Raw genomic sequence first — 14,689 nt, 5'->3', positions numbered from 1 at the left:
GGTAAGGGTAGAGGAGACTCTTTAGCTATGGTAAGCAGCTCTTCTAGGAGAAGGACACTCCAAAATCAAACCACTGTTCTGTAGTCTTGAGTACACACTATTCTATCTTATCTCTCTTCCTCTTGTTTAGGTAGGTAGTAGGTCGACTAGGGCACCAGCCACCCGTTGAGATACTACCGCTAGAGAGTTATGGGGTCTTTTGACTGGCCAGATGGTACTACATTGGATCCTTCTCTCTGGTTACGGTTCATTTTCCCTTTGCCTACACACGTCCACACTTAATAATCTGGCATATTCTTTACATATTCTCCTCTGTCCTCATACACCTGACAACACAGATTACCAAACAATTCTTCTTTACTCATCGGGTTACTGCACTAATTGTTCAGTGGCCACTTTCCTCTTGGTAAGGGTTGAAGAGACTCTTTAGCTAAGGTAAGCAGCTCTTCTAGGAGAAGGACACTCTAAAATCAAACCATTGTTCTGTAGCCTTGGGTAGTGCCATAGCCTCTGTATTATGGTCTTCCACTGTCTTGGGTTAGAGTTCTCTTACTTGAAGGTACACTTGAGTACACTATTCTATCTCATTTCTCTTCCTCCTGTTTTGTTAAAGTTTTTAGGTTTTACATTAAAGATATTTATTTTAATGTTGTTACTCTTCTAAAAATATTCTATTTTCCTTTTTTTCCTTTCCTCACTGGGCTATTTTCTCTGTTTGAGCCTCTGGCCTTATAGCATACTGCTATTCCAACTAGGGTTGTAGCTTAGCTAATAATAATAATAATAATAATAATAATAATAATAATAATATTTATATAGGAAATATTTATTTTAATGCTACTGTTTTTAAAATATTTTATTTTTCCGTTTCCTTTCCTCGGTGGGGTATTTTCTCCATTGGAGCCTCTGGGCTTATAGCATCCTGCTTTTCCAACTAGGGATGTATCTTATCAGGTAATAATAATAATAATAATAATAATAATAATAATAATAATAATAATAATAATGAAACAGCTCCATCACCCATTCTATATTACTTGTTTTATTTTCTATTTTCAGTCCTCTCTCTAAAATTTTGCAAATAGTATGATATATGATAATTAGTCATCCTTATTGCTTAATACTGCCGTTTATTATTATTATTATTATTATTATTATTATTATTATTATTATTGTTATTATTATTATTATTATTATTATTATTATTATTATTATTATTATTATTATTATGTTGTAGTTCACATACCTTCACTCTAAATAGAAAGTGTACTCTGTCCAGAGGCCTAAAAACTCCACACGTGAAAAAGAAAGAAAAAAAAAAGTAATTTGATGGCCTACTTTAGCTTTGTCAATTCTACAGCCATCCCACTCTAAGGCTCTGTTTCGGCTCCGTCCTAGGGACCCCAGTGAGATGCTGGACAGGAATCTAACACCAATTTATACAGAGGCAATGGATGGGAGCAGTGATGCATTGTAGTAAAGTATAAGTTGAAGATAAAGATCTTTACCTTCGAAGCAATGAGAATGAATACTAAGTCAGTCGTCAAAATACTATTACCTTCAAGATATTTAGACTTACTCCTTTCAATATATCGGGCATACTGTCCCAGGATTAAATATTCATAATGGACAACCAATCAATAAAGTGAGTAGAAGTACGAAAAGGTTTAATTAACTTAATTTAGTCACTTTATTGCGCAAAATTTACTTTGGAAATTCGAACATCTTAACATCAGCAAAAGATGCTAAAACAAGCACAGAATGAAATGAAAAAAAAAAAAATGTAACTCTTGGAAAAATCAAAAGGTAATCAAAATATGAGTGACTCAAGGTCTGTTACAATGGCAAATGATTGAAGTGGTGTCGGGCACGTAGTCCTGTGACCCAAGGCTGTCTATAAGTACACAATTTTACACAATCCCAAGCACTCATCCTGAAATATGTAAAAACCAGTTACCTAAATCAAGTGAAAATGGAAATCCACTTTAATCTAAAAATGGGGAAAATCTTAAGTGGCCACGTGATTTACTTGCACTCCTTACTTTAAAAGCAGCTTTTGTCCTCAAATGGCTGCTACAGCTTGTTTCTTTGCACCTTTCGTCCTCTGGCCCACTCTTGGAATCCTCGCTTCTTGGTAGATAGGGTATCGTTGGACTTGGGCAACTGTCTACTGCGTTCAGCATGGGATTAATCCTGCAAATAATCAGAACAAGTGCGGATTCCTGTGAGATTTATTGCAAGGGCTTAAGAATGCTGCTCAATTAACACTCGATTGCCACTCGACTTGGCAGTGAGTGCTAAACAATTGGCAAGAAGGTATATGAAGGGATTTCTGTATTTACTTAATTCGTAGTGATCATTTAACATTTTTTTGTTCATAGTCTTTATTTTTTTATTTAAGTTATTGATAATGATTGCACATTTTATGTATTCACATTCGTTTTCTTTATTGATTTCATTCAGTGATAATTTAACATCGTTTCATCTATTCATATTCTTTATTTCCTATTTAAGTCATTGATAATGATTGAAGATTTTATTTGTTCACGTTTTTTTTTCTTTATTGATTTCATTTAGTGACAATTTAACATTTTTTTATCCATTCACATTCTTTATTTTGTATTTAGGTCATTGATATTGATTGCACATTTTATTTAATCACTTTCGTTTTCTTTGCTAATTTCATTCATAGTGACCATGCAACACCTTTTTATCGGTTCATATTCTTTATTTACTATTTAAATAATTGATAATGATTGCAGAAATTTTTTTGTCCACGTTCGTTTCCTGTGAAATTTTTCTTCACTCTTCTTTCCTTTTGTATTTTGGTCTCGCTCCCAATATTGTAGTTACCCCTTAAACTTTTGTTCTCGTATTTACTTTACGTTTTATTTACCGAAAACGTTGGGGAAACTGCTCTAAGTTAACTGAACTCGTTGACACTAGCGTTCGTCATGTTCGTAATGTAACGGCGTAGAAACGCAAAACAAAAGCCTTGTGCCGGCGTACGATGGTTCTTCCCTCAAACTACGTGTGTCAAGATAAATTACTACACTGGTTTTGAATCTATCATTAATAATGCTAACTTATGAGCAGCTTATTTTATCTCTAAGCACCTATTCAGGTCTATTAATTGTAAGATGTACTGTATGTCCATTGTACCAGCACATTGCTAATTGCCCATTTAAATTATTCATTTTTAGTAAGCCAGAATAGGTAGGATTATTGTGTATGTATATTCCCTTAGAGCTGTAAGATTTCTCTTCATGTTTAGCTCAAAATACTGCCTCCTTCTCACTCCTTACAACGTTGCATTGCCCTGCCCTAAAGTCCCGATATGGCACCTCAACTGCGTTATTCTACACACCACGACCCTCACCTATTTTAGAAGCCGAACAATAGAAAGGCCCGTGCCAACGAGAAGTGTTGGCTATTCTACACACCACGACCCTCACCTATTTTAGAAGCTTGAACCCAGATGAACCCATAGGACACAAGGGTCGGCCCATTCGTACAAGAGCCGTAGTCGTAACTGGCTGACCGACCTGGTCAGTTAATCTGTGCAGCTCTGGGTCACCCCCCTAACACGACTCCCACCAAACAGGAAATGGATGCTTGGGTTCTGTTGGTGCTGGAGATAGGGAAGAACATGATCCTAGGAACTGAGCTAGAGATACCCGATCTGCCAAGAAGCAAGGATTCCAGGGGGTGGGCCAGTCAAGGGTGCAAATATCCACATAACGGCAAATTCCCAGCAACAAGCTGTAACAGCCATTTGAGGACAAGGGCTGTCTTCCAAGTAAGGATTGCAGGTAAAACCACGTGACCACCGTGGTTTAACTTGATTTAGTTTAACTGGCTCTTATATATATCTGGATGAGTGCATGGGATTTTGTGTCTAACTTTTGCTTTAGAGGCTAGTACAGTCTTGGGTCACAGGGCCGTGTGTCCGACCTCATTTCAATCATTAATCATTGCAAGAGACCTTGAGTCACTCATATTTTGATTGCAATTTGATTTGCATTTCTTTTATTTCGTTTTGTGCTTGTTTTAACCTCTTTTGCTTGATGTTAAGATATGCGTTTATTAATGTAATTTTTTTTGTAATAAAGTAAAAAAAAAATTAGATTAATTACCCTTTTGTATTACTACTCCCTTTTTGACTGATTATGCCTATCATGAATATCTAATCTTACGACAGTATACCCGATCTATTGAAAGGGGTAAGTCTAAATACTTGAAGAGTAAGTGTGTTAGCGAGTGACTTAGTATTAAATCTATATGCTTCAAAGGTAAAGATCCTTATCTTTAACTTTTACTTGATAACAATACATCACTGCTTCCTCCATCGTCTTTGTCTATGTTAACGTAAACGCCTGTCCAGCATCTCACTGGGGTCCCTGGGATGGAGCCGAAACAGAGCCTAAGAGTGTAGATGACCTTAGATTGACAAAGCTATGGTAGACCAACAATTAATTGCTTATTCACGTGTGGAGTTTTTAGGTCTCTGGACGGAGAAGACTTTATTATCAGAGTGAAGGTTCGAGAACTACGTCATCAAGGTTATTAACAGGGTGTTTGGGTCTTGAGTGATAGTACTCCTTTTCCTCCCCTACTGATCTTTGCATACATGACGTAAGGAGACTTTCCTGGAACAACAAGTTTTCATTCAACAGTTAAATAAAAACATTTCTCCACACGAGTGGTCCTTCGAACCAGATCTTTTACCTTCGACATATGAAACATTAGCAACGTAAATCATCTTAATTAAGCACACAGTACCTCGCTATACCACTTAAATTCACACGCACCTGCCAGTTTATCGAATGTCTAAAGCTCATACTTTAATTGGGAAGAGAGATTTGTAGTCATTATGATCTTTTTGTATTGACCACGAGTTTAAGGAAAGAACTACGTAACTAGGTTAATTTGTTGCTTGAATGTTCTCTACAATTTGTCGTAGGAACTTCGTTTTTGTCTCGAATCCGTTCACCCACATGTTGTGGTGGGTTCTGTTCATAACCAGAAAGTTCCAAGCTGCTTGAACTATGGTTTTGTGTTGTTCAGACGTCCGTGTTTACTGCTCAACGAGAGCACCGGTGTACTTGTTCTGTCAACTAATTTTGCTATTTTAACATTTAATTTATAATATTTTGTACCTTGGTTTACCTTCCTTTGTGTTGCTTACCTTCCCTAACTTTTCTAACTAACGCTCCCCGTATATCTAGCACGTGTCCATGTCCTACAGAGCGAATTGGCACGCCATAATTTCAAGTTTTCTTACAAGTAGCGTAGAAGCTTAATTTCATCGAGTTCGTTCCATTCCACGTGTTTGTTCCGAGATGGCGGATCTTGTTAACAACCCAAACTAGAGGGTTCTTATTTTCTGTCCACCGTACGTAACTTACTGCATGTTGAATCATTAATTACCTATGTAGTTGTATTTGTAACTTCATTTAACAATTACAAGCACGACATTGATTTAAGCTTTATCCCCTGTATGTGGAAGCTTTTGTGTTTGTCCTCTGTGCGAGGATATTTAATTTCATCCCCTACGTGGGGAAACTTGTTTCGTCCTCTGTATGAGGAAAATTGTTATGTTTTTTGTGGGGAGATTTTTGTTTATCCTCTGTGTGAGGAGATTTTTGGGTTGTTCTCTGTGTGAGGAGATTTGACTTCGTCCCCTGCGTGGGGGGAAATTGGTGCGTTCATTGCATAAGGAAATTTTATCCAGCCTCAACGAGAGGCAACATTTTTCCTCCCTGTGAGGAGATTTTTGTGTGACCTCCACGTGAGGGAATACATCGATCTTTGCCCATTTGTAAGTGTAAATTTATTTGTTCTTTTCATAAGAAGATTTTTGTTTTGTTTTGTCCTTTTAGCGAGGATATTTTGTTTTACCTCCGTGTGAAGGAAATTTTATATTTGATTAGCCTCTACGAGAGTGTACTTTAATAGTTAAGGTGTTGCTTCATGCACCATTTATTTTTTAATTGTTCAGTGGTCGCCTCAGTGCGCCCGCAACTGTAAGACTGTCACAACAGCCTCAGCCTCGACCTGTTATTTTAACTTAGATTTTTTGCATTCATAAGCCAAAGCGCTTTCCACCATGTTTTGCTTCTTGTAAGTAATTTAATTCAGTCAGTTATCGCCACACTCATATGTAATTCAGTTTAGTGAAGTGTTTAACGTCAGGTGACTGAGCATCATCTGGTTTCCTGGCTTTGTCCATTCAAATTTTAAAGTTATTTTGTTTTGTCACTAAACAGTTTTCCCTCTCACCTTGAGTGATTTTTAATATTTGATTATCACGCTTGTAACTTTATAAAGATTTATGTTCACGTTCCTCGATTTTGCCATGAAACTTTGAAAATTCATATTTACCCTTTGTTTTTCTCTACCGAATCCGTTCATCACATGGTCAATCTAAGATGGTGGACTTCAATCATACGATAAACAACCCTCCACCACGTAAGGCTGAAATACTCAGCCCTGAGGAAAATAACGTTCGGCTTACGGAACAGGAGTTAGAATTCAAATTCGTTTGTGAGGACACAGACTTAGCCCTTCATGCTCTCGCTTCAGCTGATTTTCCGAACATGGGTCCTGAAGCAGTGGGACATTTTAAAACTCAAGTTGGTACCCTAAGAGATGAACTTTACAGTTACAAAACCTTTTGGAGACGTCATTACGACCATCCTACTGTTAAATTAAATTTTCCTGTGCTTGCTGCCTATTCAGGGAAGATTGAAATTGCTTTTAATAGCCTAATGGCTCATCCCAATCTAACCATTAAACCTAATCAGTTTTGTTCTTCTTCGACAGCGACACCTTCAGTGAGGCGCTCCTTTGTAAGGGCCATTAATGGTCCCTTAGTGGGCACCCCTAATGTCTCGGCAGTCAAGCATGGGCCTCATAATTGTGTATCAGTTCCCCAACTCGTTAAATCTTCAAGTTTCAATACTATGTTGCCAGCACGGCACAAGATTAGTAAATTTACGTCAGTCCCTCCTGCTCCGTCCTCATTTCCAAACCTTAAATCAGTGTTTGATCGACCTCAAACCCCTCTGGCTATACCGCCCTTGACAGTGCGTCCCAGAAGAAATAACATTCCCAGTCTCAACGTAGACCCCCTGGAGGTAGCGGCTATGCTACCCAACCTGACCATGTGCATGAAGGCCAGCAAAGGCCTGTACTGGTAAATTCATTCCTTAAGCTCGTACCACCCCATGGAGCAGTGCTCTCTTTGCCTGATTGTCCTATCCTCAAGCCCGTAAATTCCGTTCCAACCCGCGTTGACGCTAAACATCAAAGTCATAATTTGAAACCCGCTGCAAGAACGAGCCACGTAGTTGTAGCCTTAAGGCTTTACCAGTCAGAAAGGACGAGCCACGAATGGTTAACCTTAAGACTTTAGCAGTCAGAAAGGAACCCTTTGTTCTGACAGCGGATTTAGTGTTCGCACACGTAGAACTAGCGCTGGAACTTAGAGCTTGTTTACGATTCACCTTGCTTGATGATCATGGTACCACGAACGTCATTTATTATTTTCATGCAGTTGTATATGTCGCCACCTTAAGCTTTCATTATTTTTGCCAAGTCATTCAGCAGCATTTTCTGATCAATCCTTTGCTTTACTTTCAAACCGTAAATTTAATTTTTGCCTTGACAATTTGTCACATTACTACAATCTCCCTGACATCCTTCAGCTTGTGCTGAAACAGAGTAGAGCTTTCTTAAAGTGTACTTTTAATGCCTCACTTTCCAATGTTTCTTTCAAAACGACATCCAAGACTCTCGCTGTCAGAATTAAGATATCCCCATGGACCTAGTTTGTCTCTGTTTGTCATTCAAACTAGTGTCAGATAATTATTCATATTTTAACGCCGAGAAGGAAGTAACTTTTCTCCTTTTGTCACTCGACGAATACAAAGCTTTCTTCATGCCAGTCACTTACTTTGTAAAAACCTTTTATGTTAAACGTTGGATATCAGAAAGGGACTGGGATTCGCCCCCATAATTTTGAATTTGTTACTGACCGGACTTGCTGCTGAACTCGACTGTTATTGGCTCACGTTTTGCTTGCTCTATCCTTACCCTTTGGGTGGGAAGAATTGTGTGCTTCACTTTTAATCATTTGATTACCCTTGCATTGTATGTTTAAAGTTAATACTGTTCATTTATTTATTTTAATGCTTCCGTGAAGCATTGCCTGCAGGTTCAGTTCTCCCCACATTCACATTCATACATAACTTTAACTTGATTGAATTTAATTAATGCTAACAGAGTTTTGTTAACTTTAAACGGACGTTGATGTGAAGAATGACTTCACTCTTCATTCATCCAGTAGATTTATCTTGCATGTACTTACAAGTAGTTTCATGACATTTGCCGGAACTAGGTAGTAGGTTGGCCAGGGCACTAGCCGCCCGTTGAGATACTACTGCTAGAGAGTTATGGGATCCTTTGACAGTACTACATTGCACCCTTCTCTCTGGTATGGTTCATTTTTCCTTTGCCTACACATACACCGAATAGTCTGGCCTATTCCTTACAAATTCTCCTCTGTCTTCATACACCTGACAACACTGACATTACCAAACAATTCCTCTTCATCCTAGGGGTTAACTACTGCACTGTAATTGTTCAGTGGCCACTTTCCTCTTGCTAAGGGTAGAAGAGAATCTTTAGCTATGGTAAGCAGCTCTTCTAGGAGAAGGACACTCCAAAATCAAACCATTGTTCTGTAGTCTTGGGTAGTGCCATAGCCTCTGTGCCATGGTCTTCCACTGTCTTGGGTTAGAGTTCTCTTGCTTGAGGGTACACTCGGGCACACTATTCTGTCTAATTTCTCTTCCTCTTGTTGTGTTAAAGTTTTTATAGTTTATATAGAAAATATTTATTTTGGTGATGTTGTTCTTAAGATATTTTATTTTTCCTTGTTTCCTTTCCTCACTGGGCTACTTTTCCCTGTTGGAGCCCTTGGGCTTATAGCATCTTGCTTTTCCAACTAAGGTTGTAGCTTAGCTAATAATAATAATAATAATAATAATAATAATAGAGAGTTATTGGATCCTTTGACTGGCCAGACAGCAATGCATTGGATCCCTCTCTCTGGTTACGGCTCATTTTTTCTTTGCCTACACATACACCGAATAGTCTGGCCTATTCTTTACAGATTCTCGTCTTTCGTCATACACCTGACAACAATGAGATTACCAAACACTTCTTTGCTCAAGGGGTAATTACTGTACAGTAACTGTTCAGTGTACTTTCCTCTTGGCGAGGATAGAAGAGACTCTTTAGTTATGGTAAGCAGCTCTTCTAGGAGAAGGACACTTCAAAATAAACCATTATTCTCTAGTCTTCGGTAGTGCCATAGCCTCTGTACCATGGTCTTCCAATGTCCTGTGTTAGAGTTCTCTTGCTTAAGAGTACACTCGGGCACACTATTCTATATTAATTTTTATCTCTTCCTCTTGTTTTTTTTAATGGTGTGTTTGGCAGGCTTAATAGAAGGGCCATGGATGCCTGGTGGTTTATTAAGAGGTTGTCTTGTCCTTATCTGATTCCCTTTCTCCTCAAAACCATCCTTACTGTCCTCCCTTAAGTTGAAGTGGCTATCCTGGAGGGTATCTAACCTTGCATGGTGTATTGGCTCCTCCATGTTGGCCAGTTTTTCAGACTATTTTTCTATAGTCTATGGGTTTGATCAATCACTTTATTTATATTTCTGTACATATTGTTTTTGTTATATTTTTTGTTAATCTAGTTTTGAAGTATGATGTCTCTTTTTTTATCATTAATTCCTATGCTGCCTGGAGACATTGAGTGAAATCCGGGACTAGTACGTCCTAGATTTCGTCCATGTCGTTCACTGTATTGCAATATTCGTGGTCTTCATGCAAATATTCAAGACCTTACAGTTGCGTCCAGACAGTATGATATCCTTTTGTGCTCAGAAACTTAGGTTTCTAATATGAGGCACTTATCTGAGTTCCTTATAACTGGTTTTAAGAAGCCAATAATGTTAAAACGTGATTCCATCCCTAGGGCCAGGGGAATAGCAGTGTATATTAGGACCGAGTACCTTGCTTCTCATAAGTCCTGCTATGAATGTGGATGTCATGAGATTCAGGTAATAAAAGTTTGTGGCAGGCATAACAAATTTTATTTGTGTTCGATCTACCGGAATCCAGACATGGATGATTCTATCTTCGTTTGTCTTCTTACCATTATGGCTAAGATACAAGATGATGATAGAAAGGCTTCTTTTGTCTTTGTTGGTGATTTTAATGCTCTCCATAGAGAGTGGTTAAGTTCTATCTCTCCTACCGATCGCCATGGCTTAAGAACTTCAGACTTTGCCTCTGAATCAGGTTGTGAGCAAATCATAAGTGAAGTTACTCACAGGTTTAGTAATTGCTTGGACCCCGTGCACACTGACTCCCCTGGCGTTATAACAAGTAAGGTTGGTTCTCCAGTTGGGACATCTGATCATGCCTTGATTTCATTAGTAGTGAAGACTGAGCAGCCTTTCCCTGATGTATCATACTCGTGTCAAGGACAAACCGTGGTTCAATGATGTTTGTAGACTTGCTTATTTGGAGAAGTAGGAGGCCTATCATCTTTGGAAGTGTAACAGATCAGATTTGACCTGGAATAACTATACTCAGTGTCGGGAATTTCGACCTGATCAATCGAAGTTCCCGCCATTTGACTCCGCCTACGACTACGTCAAATTGGAGGGAGAGGAGAGAACTCGCGGGCGAATGAATGTAGTTCAAGACGGGAATGTTTAGAACCAAAAAGAGAAACAGCCTGATAGGGGAGGCGCTGAGACTAAAGAAATCAACCACTTGTAATTTAAGAGAAAGAAAAATAACGTCATTCCATTGTAACATGATAAAAAAATCCAATCTAGAAATTTAGGTTCAGGAAAAATTGCGCCAAAAAGGTGACGTCGGAGGTTGCAAGGCTTGCTCTGTCTCTTTGATCCGACGTCCCCAACCACAGTAAGTCCTATCTAATTGTTCTCTCTCCCCACCCCTAGTGTACCCAGGTCGGTTTCCATGTAGGTCTTGATAGAGTTGTTGTAAAGTTTGTATCTATTAATATTTTGTCGATCCTTGTGCCAGGGGACCAGTGTTATTGTGTAAAGTACCTCTAAAGGTCTCGGTAAGAGGTTTATCGAGATAACTTTATAAATTTTCAATTAATTTTGCTAAAATCTTGAGTCCGATGCGGACATAGTTTTTTCGGTCACGCACATGTTCTGGTATGTCAAGTAAAGGTTAATTTTTCATGTTTCTCGTATTAGATTATTATTTTTATAATAAAATTTGTTAAAATATAGCCATATTCTATTTACTTCCCCGATGGTTTTGTGAAGTGAGTCCTTCAGACATTGTGATCAGCCCAGTACATCGGGCTATTTTGTATAAACCGGTGAAATTTCGCCACACTCAGCTTAGAGCTTTTGCTCAGAGAATTTATGTTTCAACTGAAAAGGAATAAAATTCAACCATAAAAGAAACCCTTTCTGGTACAACTCGGGAACATAAATGGTGGTCTGCCCTTAAATCTGCACTCTTTGGTGTGGATGCAACAGTTCCTCCTTTACTTGAACCATATGGCTCAGTCACTTACTGTCCAAAGGAAAAGTCAACACTTTTGGCTGATGTGTTTAATAGTAAACAGAGTAATGGAAAACTCGAACTTCCTCATTCCTGTAATCCTGGGGCTAAACGAAATAGTTTAGCTTTTCGATCTCGTGAAATTAAAGCTTTGTTGATGGACCTTGATGCTTATGGAGGTGTAGACCCAAATGGTATTCTCCTTTCGTTTTTTAAAGACAGCAGATTTCTTAGCTCCAAAGCTATCTGTTATTTTGCGCAAGTTAGCAAGAAGAGGAGCTTTTAGCACTTACTGGAGAATTGGTAATGTTACTCCTCTATGTAAATGTGTTTGTGGTAGCTCAAGTCCAACTAATTACCGCCCAATTTCCATAACCCATAGGCCTATTATCTAAAGGTTTTGAACGTCTTCTGGCAAAACGTCTAAATAGATTTGCTGAAGGCAATCATCTATTCCCTATTTTGCATTTTGGTTTTCGTAAGGATCTTGGAGCATGTGATGCCCTTTTTACAACCTCCAATGCTGTACAGAAATCCCTTGATTGTGGTCAGGAAGTTCGTATGATTAGCCTTGATTTTAGTGCAGCTTTTGACCACAATAATCATGAGGCCCTTGTTTTCAAACTCAAACAGTTGGGAGTGGGTGGGTCGTTTATTAGCATTATTATTGAATTATTAAGTAATAGATCTCAAAGAGTTGTTGTTGAGTATAGGAATGTGATATCCGGTGTTCCACTGGGTAGTGTTCTTGGCCCATTACTTTTCATATTATATACACATGACACGTGGTTTTGGCCTAGAAAACAAGCTTGTTGCCTATGCAGATGATGCTACTATCTTTGCATCAATTCCATCCCCTGGGGTTGCTGAATCCCTTAATAGGGATCTAGCTAAAATTAGTGCATGGTGCAAATTATGGGGTATGAATTTGAATCCTAACAAAACTCAAAGTTTGATTGTAAGTAGGCCAAGGATAGTGGCTCCTCAACATCCGGATCTCAGTATTGATAATGTTTCTTTAACTTTGTATGATTAAAAAAAAAAAAAATAGGCGTGATTCTCGCCAGCAAATTTACTTTTGGGAAACACGTTAGGTCTTCAATTACACAAAAAAAAAAAAAAATTGCTAATTGAAAAAGTCTTTTAAGATTTTCGTTGATCAATCTATTTTGAAGAAGTGTTTTAATTCTTTGATTCTACCTTGTTTCGAGTATTGTTCTCCTGTCTGGTCTTCAGCTGCTGATTCTCATCTTAATTTGTTAGACAGAAACTTACGGTCTATTAAATTTCTTATTCCTGATCTACAGGTAGATATTAATCTTTGGCACCATCGTTCAATTGGTTCATTGTGCATGTTGCATAAGATTTTTCATAATTCTGACCATCCTTTACATTCCGACAATTCTATCCTGTTCGTAATAGTAGGCAGGCAGTTAGTTCTAATAGCCACCTTCTCATTATGAGGCTCAATACTACACAGTATTCTAGAAGTTTTATTCCATCTGTGACCAAGTTGTGGAATGATCTTCCTAATCGGGTAGTTGAATCTGTAGAACGTTAAAGTTCAAAGTTGCAGCAAAATTTTGTATGCTGAACAGGCTGATATAAGTCTTTTTATAATTGATATATGACATATCTCTTTTGACGTTTTCCTTTTTTAGAATGATTTATTGTTAATTTTTTCTCATCATTTATTTATTTCCTTATTTCCTTTCCTCACTGGGCTATTTTTTGCTGTTGGAGCCCTTGGACTTATAGCACTTTGCTTTTCCAACTAGGGTTGTAGCTTGCTAGTAATAATAATAATAATAATAATAATAATAATAATAATACCCTATTATAAGTTCGAGGTGTTGGGGTTAGCGTAAAACCAAAGTCATCGTCAGTACTGACTTAATTAAGTAGAAAATAACTCACAGACGCAAATGGCCATTGGCGAACCTAGAGTCGGCAAAATATAAAACAAGGAAAAGCTTAAAACATTATAAAAGTATAGATGACGTAAGGGTACAAAAGTATTGGAATCTATGAGAGAGGATTCAATCATTTATAATGCAAAACAAAAAGCAAACAAAGTAAGGAATAAAACTCGGTTATATTCAATAGTTAAATAATAATAATAAATCAATATATGACATATCCTTTTCCCTTAGATTAAGATATCCTCTGTAATTGAATATTCAGTCTATCAGGTGGTTTAACCACTCTACCCGATCTGCGTAGTGGTACTGGTTCAGGCAATGACACGTTACTAGAAATGGACTTATCTGCAATAGCAGGCTCGATAGAAATTGCAGTCACTAAAATTGTTACTATTCTCAGTGCTTAAACAAGTATCAGAACTTCTAACAATTGAAATATGAGACAAAACAGGTTCAGAGAATTGACTATTTGCTGGGTTACGAATAGGAACCATACAGTCATTAGAATTAGGAGTGAATGTGGGCATTAATTGATCAGCATGGCGTTTCCATACCATGTTACCTAAATTCTCCAACTGCACTTTATAATTTCTAACACCAAGCACTTCAATAATTCTACCTGGCAGCCAAGTGTTCCCAGCACCAAAATCTTTTACAAATACTGCATCATCAACAACATATTTAGATTTTTCAAATTTGCAATAATTTTTCAATTCTTTCTCTTTCTTATTCTGGGGTTTAATCCTCTCAGTTAAATCACGAAAACTGCGATTGAACATCAATCTGATTGGGATTTACCAGTGGAAGAATGCACTGTCCTTTTATAATTGTACAAAAAACTACACAAACGTGTAGTGATATTCCCCTCTGTGAATTTAACAAGACCCTCTTTAAAAGTCTTAACTGCTCCCTCTCTCTCTCTCTCTCTCTCTCTCTCTCTCTCTCTCTCTCTCTCTCTGCAAGCCCATTTGATGATGGATTGTACGGAGCAAGCGTGGCACGCCATGCCTAATATCATCCTTCCGCAAGAAAGTCAGAAACAAAATATTTAGCATTATCAGAAACAAGTACACTAGGTAATCTAAAATTGCAAACCCTAAATCTCAATTTCTAGATAGCTACAATTGATAG

The 14,689-nt window shown here is 37.8% G+C and overlaps 1 long non-coding RNA gene across 1 annotated transcript in view; it reads right to left on the bottom strand.

Moving 5' to 3' along the window:
* Positions 1 to 1,845: 1,845 nt before the first annotated feature.
* LOC137648628 (uncharacterized) overlaps positions 1,846 to 14,689 on the bottom strand; it is a 139,849-nt gene continuing 127,005 nt past the window's right edge. The window contains exon 3 of the long non-coding RNA XR_011045664.1: positions 1,846 to 2,193. This is a non-coding gene — a long non-coding RNA (uncharacterized lncRNA). The remainder of the gene's footprint in view (positions 2,194 to 14,689) is intronic.

The sequence above is a fragment of the Palaemon carinicauda genome, chromosome 10, assembly GCF_036898095.1.
Source record: "Palaemon carinicauda isolate YSFRI2023 chromosome 10, ASM3689809v2, whole genome shotgun sequence".
Taxonomy (NCBI): Eukaryota; Metazoa; Arthropoda; class Malacostraca; order Decapoda; family Palaemonidae; genus Palaemon; species Palaemon carinicauda.
The sequence above is the reverse complement of the archived record's forward strand: the minus strand, read 5'-3'. Positions and strand labels throughout refer to the sequence as shown.